Source organism: Pagrus major, chromosome 8, assembly GCF_040436345.1.
Source record: "Pagrus major chromosome 8, Pma_NU_1.0".
NCBI classification, from domain to species: Eukaryota; Metazoa; Chordata; class Actinopteri; order Spariformes; family Sparidae; genus Pagrus; species Pagrus major.
The window spans coordinates 23,285,808-23,296,901 of NC_133222.1; positions in this window are offsets into that span (position 1 = coordinate 23,285,808).

An 11,094-nucleotide genomic window follows, 5' to 3' on the forward strand; every position below is an offset into this window, starting at 1 on the left:
ATGACTTGTTGATCAAACAGGTGAGAATAAGTCTAACAAGTCTCATGTGAAATGTCCTTGGATCTAAAGAGCGCCTGTTTTTTAAAGCTGCATTCATGCCACTCTGTGGAATTATGGTACGTTAATTTACTGTTACAGGAATCTGTCATTTAAAAAAAAAAGAAAAAGCAGGTTAAGGGTGCTGGGCATTTGGTGTGAGGTCACTGCTGCCACCTAGTGCCTAGAAGCTGGAAGTAAGCCTTCCATTACATCTACCGCATGGCTCTACCCGGTTTGACTCAGCACGGCTTTCCACCACAACTCTGCTACCTGCCTGAAGGTGTGTCTTAAGCCAATGATGCGCTTGTCCCAATCCTCGCAGTTCGATCGATCGCTTTAATAATCCCCAAAGGGAAATTAGGTTATCGTAGCAGTGGGTACATTCAAATGCAATCAAAATACAAGGGCAAATATAGAAACAATAAAGTACTATATACACACAATATAAACCACTAACGAAGTGGCTCCACGAATTCAGTTACAAACACATTTCATTTAGTATAACTTCTTCGCAATAAAAGCCCCCCGATTATTTAGTAATTCAAAAGCTTTTATTATGAAGCAGCATGAATGAATTTCATATACAATAGACAGGAGGCAGATTGGCCAAATTTCACATATAAACATGTTGCCTTTTTAAATAAAGCATACTGTATAAATGATGGCCAAATTAATGGACAACAATAGCCATCTTAACCCAATAAGGCCACCATCTGATTTTCTCATTCGCAGATTGTCTGGATGTGGTCTGGACCCAACCCTGATGATGTGAAGTGATGATATGGCCAAAAATAGCACATTGATTGTGAAATAAGTTGCTACTTGTCTTTTGAAACTTTGACAGTTTTCTGCCAGAATATAAAGCAGAGACACTAGCCCCATTCACACTGCCCTTTGAGTGCGGGGCCACGGCAGCGGAGCTGATAGGTTTCTCTCTAGTCTATGCGTTAACTTCCACCGGGTCCGCTACGCTGCGTATGCTCCGTCCCAGCTCCAGCAGTCTGCAGCCCTCCGGAGCAGATAGGCAGGACATCTATTTCTGGCGGATGCCAGAGCACGACACAGCAATTCAGCCAAATTTAGCACAGACCAGACAAGAAGTCACACACCGAAACAACAACATAACAGCCGGTTAATTATAATAACCAAAATAAAACACTCCGTGTTGACGCCTCCACAAAAACCTAAAAAAAGAGAGACAAATACAAGCTCTTCCTCTAATCCTTCGGTTGGGAACAACTTCGTGGTGTGTTTATAACACATACCTATAACTGCGGTCGCATGTGATTATGTAATTATCGCGGGAACTCCTCGGTAGTGTTGTGACGTTCACGAAAGAACCGATTCTTTTGAACGGCTCCTTAACATGAACGTTGGGAACCGAGTCGCAGCTGGGAACCGTTCATTATATATATATATATATATATATATATATATATATATATATATATATATATATTCAACAGTGAAAGTGGCAGGGGTGAGAAGAGAGCCAACTGACTCAGGCAATAGTGATGTCACTGTCAAAGCAGAGTGATATGGCGCAACCTTGTGGAATATTTACATGAATCCAGATCAGACTTTAAAATCTAGTCCACACATGTCAAATGAGGTTATAATCAATATTTCAGAATAATTCAAACTCAGATATTGGTGGGATATCTAATTTTGTATTATTTTGTTCCAAATCTCACCCCATCATACCTCCCAGTGATTATTTCCAAGATAAAAAGAGTTACCACCAGGCTGGCTTCTTAAAACTTAATAAAAATCAGTCAAATGAGCCAGTTTTTTGAATGGCTCTTTGAAAGGAACATCTCTACTCCTCGGTCTCGTAACTCCAGCTGTTTGGTGGTGTTGCTCCTCTGCAGAGGCAAACTGAACCGTGTGAATGGATAAGCCTGCGACGCGGCGCGGGGGCGTGTCAATTTGATGGTGTTCACAGTCTGATGACTAAACAGATCCTTCACTCAACAAAATAAAGAGAAATGACCCACAAAGCAACGTTACTCAGCCCTCTTGACTGAGACTTCAGTGAATTTCCCCCAGAAAACAGCCTCCCTCCCTGCGAGTGAGAGAGTCAGACAGCATCCCGTTTACTGACAAAGTAAGTAACTGTCACTTTCCAGGATGTTTGGTGGGTCAGAATCTCAATCACAACACATTATAACAGCATCCATATTAATATAAACAGTCAGCGGTAGATGTTTAGATTAACAGGACACCGGGGGAAACGCGTTAAAAAAAAACATGTCATCATCATGACGTGTACCATCACTTCTTTTGGAGCCACAGCGCCGGCTTGCTGTGTGAATTACACACTGGTGCGTCTTTACGCCGGAGCTGCTTGGTTCTGTGTGAACAAACAACGGCGGAGAATTGGTGAACCACCGCTGCGGCAATAATGTGTGAAAAGGGCTACTCAATACTCGCTCTGCTAGTGCTGCAGTGTGTGTTGGTCAGCTGGTCTCACTTGTTACAGTTCGCTGCTTCTCTGTGTGAAGGCATAGAAAGTATTCCTAATGTACTTCACGTTCACCTAGTAAAGATAATTATTCAGTCATTAAATGCTTGTAACCGCTGCCTTTTTTGAAGATAAACTAAGCAACTTTAGCATGTGCACATTTCCACTTGCTGTGTAGCCATTACAATTCCAAGACCATCCTTAACATTGTGTAGATCAAGACACTGTTGACTCAGCTGTTCTTCTTCCCTCCACCAGGGGATTCCAGTGCTGATTGCAGGACATCGTATTCTGTATGGGAGGCAGGTCAAACTTGTGGAACCCTTTGCTGTCCTCACCAAGCACTCTTGCCATTCGCAGGATAGCCTGAGCAGCCATGACGACGTCAATAAGAGGGATGATGTCACACAGGTACCCATGGAAACAAATTTGTCAAATTCAGACCAATTCGTGTGACTAGATTACATACAAAGTCAATGATAAGACGCAATTAGAAGCAAATTTGCATACAACAATGAAGGAGAGGATAATAATCACTAATCATGGCCATTTGCGGAGCTGTACGATAACACATCTACTCGTTCCGAGTAGATGTGTTTGAGGGAAGTGAGTGAGAAAGAAAGACTACCTGGTAAGTTTTGGAAATACTTCTCAGCTAGGGATGTCCCGAGCCGATCTGCGGTCTTGTGGCCGATATGGGCATTGTTTCACTGATCGGGATCAGCAATTTTGAAAGTGGACCCAGGCCCGATGATTTTTACGTCAGCTGTTGTAAACGGAGTACAATTTGTGGCAGAATGCAGACGCGCACGTAGCGTTACTCTGGCAAACCTGTGGATAAAATTTCAGCAGTGTGGAAATATTTTAAATTAGAAAGCGAAAGCAGTCCAACGGCAACAAGTAACATCTGAGATACGACTGTTTCACGAGGGAGTAACAAAAGAGCTCTTGTTCACTCAAGCACACTCACAGATACTTTCAAAAGGAAAGAGAAATATCCTCGAGACAGTGACATGGCCAAATATATTTCAGGGAAGGTAATTGAATTCATCACTCTGGATAACCAGCCCATCTCCGTGGTAAAAGATCAGGGATCAACAAAATAAAAAAACCTATTAAGGAACAGCTTGGATGCAGGTAATTTTTTTCTTAATGTAGCTGTATCATCTAGGAAAATATTGGTTAGGGCTAAGTATCGGATCGGGACTCAGTATCGGCAGATACTAAATATTAAATGATTCGGAAAGGGGTAAAAAAAACCTGATCAGGACATCCCTAGTCTCAGCACAGCCCAGCCCAGCCGACAGACCTGACAAAGGTTTTTTACAAAAAGGTTAAAAAGGTTCAGGCTTTTTACAATGGCATTATGATGTTATATTTTGGCATCCTTCTGAACCATTTATTGCAGTCAGATCACAGAGAAATGTCTTCGTTACTCACACGCGAGTAGACGCAATTAAGAACCCCTCGATCAAACTTGCGCAGGAAGGACACACACACACACACCTTATTTTGCTTACTGATGATAAAAAAGAGCTCCGTCTTAACCTGCAGTAGTGGGAAGCTGCAAAAGAAAAGACCCTTTCTCGCCAACAAAGAACCCCCCAGCAACTAAAGAGAAGGACATGGGGTCTGAAGAATAGGTAAGGATGCAATAAAACTGCCAACTGAAAAAGTTGACTCGCTCTGCACCCTAGCAATGCTAGCTAGCAGTCATGCTAGCTAGCATAGCTAAGGCAGTCAAGTTCAATGTGGCAAAGGACTGCAAAGTCCAGCTGCAATCCACAGAGCTAGAAGTGTTAGCATTAAAGAAGAACAATGCAGAGTTAATGGAACGTGTCCTACAAGTCGAACGATACAAGCGCCGCTGGGATCTCAGCTTATGAGGAATAAAGGAAAAAGAAGGTGAAGATGGTTGCTAATTAAAATTACCCCATTGTGGTCCCCGAAACACTGACCGGATTATGGACTCTGTTCACCAGCTAAAAAAGGCGTGAAGAAAACAAAATAAGGCATGTTATCATCCAGTTCACTTAGAGAACACACCAAGATGCACTGGAACATGACCAAGGAGTCTGCGGTCTGCAAGGAGCTTGGGATCGGCTTCATCGAGGATTGCTGCAAGGCTGACAGGGAGGCAAGAGCAGCACTTTGGCCAAAGATTCAATAAGCAAGAGCAGCAGGGAAACGGGCATATTACAGAGGTAGTGCTGGTTAAATCAATGGACAAAGAATTACTTAGACGCACCACATAAGGACATTGTTGATGGTTTACATGACTGAGCAATAAACAGGTGTGTTGCCAGCCAAAAACAGGTTGGATGGTTAAGAAAAATATTTTTGATACTGACGGGACATTATTTTTTTAAGCTATCCTCTAAAAGATCTTTTCCATGTCAACTGGTTGGGCTGGTTTGTTTACTAGCAGTTCCTAGTTCGTGTTCATGATCAATATTCCCTTTTCTTGTATTTCAAGTTTTTTATTTTGTATGGGCGAAAAAGCTAATTTTATTTTTCTGCAAGAAACGCATTCAAAACTAAAGGTGAGAAATTCTGGGTAAACCACTGGGGTGACAAAATAATTTTTGACCATGGTTCTAGTAGATCACCAGGCTTGGCTATTATAATGGTCATCGGTTAATTTGTGTCCTAAAAATTGATGACCAATTCTATATTTTGATCAACATTTATGGATTTAACAACCCAACTCAAAACAAACAAACACTTGATTTTAGATGTCTCTAATGCCATTGAAACTCTTAAGCTTACATATCCAGCTGCTAATGTTAATGATGACTGCCTCGACAGACATTAACATCGTCCAAAATCTCAAATCAGCTCCTATAATCCTATTATATATGGTCTTTGTAGCACTCTCACAACCTATTAGATCCATGGTGCCTCAGACATCCAGATATCAGTCAATATTCTCCGTTCAAACTAAATGATACAACCAAATCCAGAAGAGACTTCTGGCTCCTCTCAGCTCCTCTCACAGATCTTTCAGTTATTAAAATGTCCTTCACACCCTGGTGGTTGTTCCAGGAACAAAAACGATACTGGAAATTTAGTTTATTAAAATGTCACTCTTTCATGAGGGCATAAAAGCCATATCTGATGTGATGCTAGATAATTCTGTTACTTCATACATTTCTCAATGGGAATTCATGAAATTCAAATTTAGAGAATACGCAATTAAATTTGGATTTATTATGTTAGGAGGAATCTGACAATTTCAATTTTCTCTTTGACTATAGACACTTGATAGAAGACAATGGTTCTGTGGTTCTTGACTTTTATTAAGCATTTGATTCGATTGAGCACCCATTCCTTTTTAATTGCTTGAGACTTCTAGGCTTTGGTGATACATTTCAAAACATTATAGAATCTCTTTATGTCAATGCTAATAGCTGGGTCTCTTTACCGAGTGCTACATCACCCCAATTAATTCTAAAACTCGGAGTTAAACAAGCTGTCCCATATTGCCATTTCTCTTTATACTGCAATAGCCACTGAAATGTTGTCTGTTTATTAAAATTCAGATATTGCTCCGTTAGAGGTACTTGGGAAGCCAATAATCATCCAGTTAGCAGATGCTACAACCATTTTATGAAGAACTGAAGTCCCCAAGATTCTGCAAATTATTAATACTTTCTCCAAGACCTCGGGTCTGAAGCTGAATTTGAACGAGTGAAGTGTGAGTTGTTGCCAATCCATAATTGTAATTTAACAGGCATGTAACATCCATAAAAAAAATCTACTGTTAAATATTTGAGCAAACGGAAAGCCATCGATCCAGATGAAAATGAAAATAGGAGTGTGCGCAAATGATTGTCAATCTAGACTTAATCCATGGTTACTAAAATATTAGCTTATTGGGTCGAATATTCTTGACTAAAATGGAAAGTATTGAGATGTATGTACCCAGCATATTGATTTGATTTCATGGAAATTGGCTATTCCAAATAGAGCAATCAAAAAGTTAAACCAGGTCAATTTCAATAGCGAATACTCATATCAAAAAAGTTGAGGTGACAAAAGAACATAAGGATGGAGGCCTGCAAGCCATTGATTTCAAGTTTATTTAAAAGGAACTTTAAAGATTAATTTGTAAAAAAAAAAAAAAAAAAAAAAAAAATCAAGCAACAGTAACATTTGGTATATCCCTAAAGAAGTTTAAGAAGTCGGGAGGCATAGAATTCCTACTTAAGTGTGATTTCACGGCTCCCAATTAAATTGTCCCCCCTTCACCAGTAGGTCCTTTTATCCTTTACAAATCACAATTTCACACCACATAACACTCTAATATGGAATAACATATATAATCACTGTCAAAAACAAATCGTTGTATAACAATCATTGGATGGAAAAAAGGCATCCGATCGGTTACTCACTTACTAGATAGCAATGACTGCATAATGTCATGTGAGTAATTCTGCTTCAAATATGATTTATCCATAATTGACAATCATTTATTTAAATCTGTAATGAAAGTCATTCCCATTTCTCTTTTGTGTCTAGTTGAATCCTTAATTCAGCTCTTACCACACCTTGTCTTCTGCAACTACTACCTGGAGATTATGATTTCATGGAAATAAAATTCCCAAACAAAACAATTAGAAATGTGTTTAATTACATCTCATAGCCTATGCCATCTTACAGAAACTCCCAAAATCTCACAAATCTACACAGACAAAAAAACTAGTCACACTACAAAGTAAATATTTGAAATTTCCCATTACTCCCAAAGCTAAAGAGATCCAATTTAAGATATTAAATGGAGCGTATCCATCCAGTGAATTGTTAAGACATCGATTTGGAATGGAGTCCAATAAGTGTGCATTCTTTGATGATATTGAAGCAACTGATTTATTCTTTCAATGCATGCATTTCGAAGCCTATTGGCTGGAGTTACACGACTGGCTTAACCCGATATCAATAACCACACTTGTTGTCGCTAGTATTAAAGTTTGCATTCTCACAATACACACAGTACCAACACACAATCCACCTTACCCTCACTGGATGCACACTTGTCCTCATACCACTCTCAAGCAGCTTGTTGTAGACCAAAGAATAACAGGCAAACATGAAGTTTATCACCTGCTGGATTCAGCGTGAATATGATTATTCATGCCCAAGCACTACAAAGTCATGGCTAAACCTCCACAAGTGGCTGATTTGTGATGGGACTGATAATAGTGCGTATCTGACAATGTTTAGTACCCCTTTTTAATCAACGATTTAGAGAAATATTATCTTTTCGTAAAAATATTGATTGACAGAAACCATTAAGTTGCTTGCAGTCTTAAAGCTGGGGTTGATAATTCTGTTCAGAAGAATTTATTATATTTGTAGAAAATGTCTCAACATCCAGACAGCAATCAAAATAGCAAAGGCTTTGAGGAAAAAAAGGAAAAAAATCCATTGTCTGTGACAGCAACAAGGTTGTAATGACAGCAGACTACACAGAGGCAGTGTCCTGGGGGGTATTCCAGAAAGGAGGTTCAACAAACTCTGAGCCTAACCCTGAACTCTGAGTTGACTTACCTGTGGAGTTTTCAGTTCCAGAACAGCTGATCTGAGTTAGGTAAGTCGACTCTGAGTATGTTAACTCTGAGTTGAGCTCGTGCCTGACGACTAGTAAAAAGCCATCATCAATGGAGCTCCGATACTGTGATTCATCATGGCAACAGGGGAGAAAACAGGAAGCAGACATTTTCTGGGAAAAAAAAAAAAAAAGTAACATGGCTGCGGCTGTAATAAAAAAATAAAATAACAATTAAAAAAAATAAAAAAATCACTGACAGTTTTAAATGCGGTCGTCTTTTCATTTTGAATTTAACATCACTTTCTTTTATACTAGCCTTTGAGGAAGTGGTTGAATGTTGTTCAATGTTTTATTTTAGGCTATTTTATTTAATTTAAAAATCGGCTGAAAATGAAATATAAAAAAACAGTCTCACGATGGCTCCTCACTTTGGTTTTATTTCACATATTAAACAAAGTAAAAGTTTATTCAGTGGATATTTTAACTTGTAGTAGCTTTTACCACCAACAGATGCTGTTTAACACACATCTGTGTCCTAACATCCTGCTGAGTAGATGAACATGAAGTGGTGCTCACCTCCACCATGTCCGCCAGAGGCAGAGGAGCTGGTCCTGAGTCAGGTCGCTGGGTGACCAGAGGCTGAGGGCGTCACTCACCCCCAGGACCCAACATTAGAGGCAGACACACACGTACTGTCTACAGATTGAACTAGAAGTCATTTAATCTAATTTTATACTCAAGGCGGCGGCAAACTAGAAACACGGACTTTGAAATTAGGTTGTTGGAAAAAATACAATAGGCTATACTGATGGTTAGCTACTTTTGTAGCTATCTGTGGGAAATAAAGAAAGCCAAATGAAATGTGAGTTATTTCTCTTTTTCTGGCTGCTGGAAGGTGATTGATTAACCTGCGAAGTGATTAAAAAAACAAAAAAAAAACAAAAACAAAAAACAAACGAAGAGGATTGTTCAGATCTGAGAGCACGTCAGCGATGACGTGTAGCCTGATATTCGCTGTGTGGCTGGAGAATATAAATGACGGACTGATGAGAAGCGGTCTACTGTTCGGTTCAGTCCTCGTCAGGGAGTGAGAGCTCATCTAAATGAATCTTAATTCTCCTCCTAGTGTAAAACTATGAATTATTTCTGCTTCAACATGATCGGACTGAGAAGGAAAGGACAGCCGCTGTCAGACAGCTCCATCAGACTCAGGGTTTCTTCAGAATCAGAATCAGAAACAGATTTATTGCCAAGAAGGATTTTACACCAACAAGGAATTTGTCTAGGTGAATAAGGTGCATACATTGAAGACAATAAACATTAAACAAACAGTGACTATAATAAATATTAAGAAGAAAAAATATTTTTAAAAAATATTAAAAATAGAAGATGTACAAATTCTGCATTAATGTAATGCAAAGATATCAAGGGCGGTGATGAGTTTGAGTGCCAGAGTGCAAGAGTCAGTGTCAGTTTCAGTGTCAGTGGGGGTGGGGGTGGGGGTCCCGGGACTTGTTAAGGATCCCAACTGCAAAGGGGAAGAAACTGTTCATGTGGCGGGAGGTTTTGGTCCTGATGGACCGCAGCCTCCTGCCAGAGGGAAGAGTGTCAAAAAGACTGTGACCGGGATGGGAGGGGTCGGCCACAATCCTACCTGCACGCCTCAGAGCCCTGGAGCTGTGCAGGTCCTGGAGGGATGGAAGGTTGCAGCCAATCACCTTCTCAGCAGAGCGTATGATGCGCTGCAGTCTGCTCTTGTCCTTAGCAGTGGCAGCAGCGTACCAGACGGTGATGGAGGAGGTGAGAATGGACTCGATGATGGCAGTGTAGAAGTGCACCATCATCGTCTTTGGCAGGTTGAACTTCTTCAGCTGCCGCAGGAAGAACATCCTCTGTTGAGCTTTTTCGGTGAGGGATCTGATGTTCAGCTCCCATTTTAGGTCCTGGGAGATGATGGTGCCCAGGAAGCGGCAGGACTCCACAGAGTCAACTGGGGAGCCACACAGGATGACAGGGGCGGGTGGGGCTGGGTTCTTCCTGAAGTCCACGATTATCTCCACTGTCTTTATAGCGTTAAGCTCCAGGTTGTTGTGGCTGCACCAGTTCACCAGATGCTCAATCTCCCACCTGTAGGCAGACTCATCCCCGCCAGAGATGAGCCCAATGAGCGTGGTGTCGTCCGCGAACTTCAGGAGCTTGACGGACTGGTGACTGGAGGTGCAACCGTTAGTGTACAGCGAGAAGAGCAGGGGAGAAAGAACGCAGCCTTGGGGGGATCCGGTGCTGATGGTCTGGGATTCAGAGACATGTTTCCCCAGCTTCACACACTGCTTCCTGTCAGACAGGAAGTCTGTGATCCACCTGCAGGTGGAGTCAGGCACATGGAGCTGGGAGAGCTTGTCCTGTAGCAGAGCCGGGAGGATAGTGTTAAAGGCAGAGCTGAAGTCCACAAACAGGATCCTGGCATATGTTCCTGGGGAGTCCAGATGCTGGAGGGAGTAGTGCAGGGCCATATTTACTGCATCATCTACAGACCTGTTGGCTCTGTAGGCAAACTGCAGTGGGTCCAGGAGAGGGTTAGTTAGGGATTTGAGATGGGACAGCACAAGGTGCTCAAACGACTTCATGACCACAGAGGTCAGGGCGACGGGTCTGTAGTTATTAAGTCCTGTGGTCCTTGGTTTTTTGGGGACAGGGATGATGGTGGAGACTTTGAAGCAGGCTGGCACATGACATATCTCCAGTGAGGTGTTGAAGATGTCTGTGAACACTGGAGACAGCTGGTCAGCGCAGTGCTTCAGAGTGGATGGAGAGACAGAGTCTGGTCCGGCTGCTTTGCGGGGGTTCTGTCTCTTGAAGAGATTATTGACGTCCTTCTCCTGCAGGCAGAGAGTCGTCACTGTGGTTGAGGAGGGGAGGGACCCAGAGGTGTGAAGTGGAGAGGCCCAGGGTCCTGTTGGGCTGGGGCTGGGGGTGGGGGTGAGGGGGTTGCTGAGATGGGAGAGGGTGTCGCGGGGGATGGCGTCAGGACTGTCCCTTT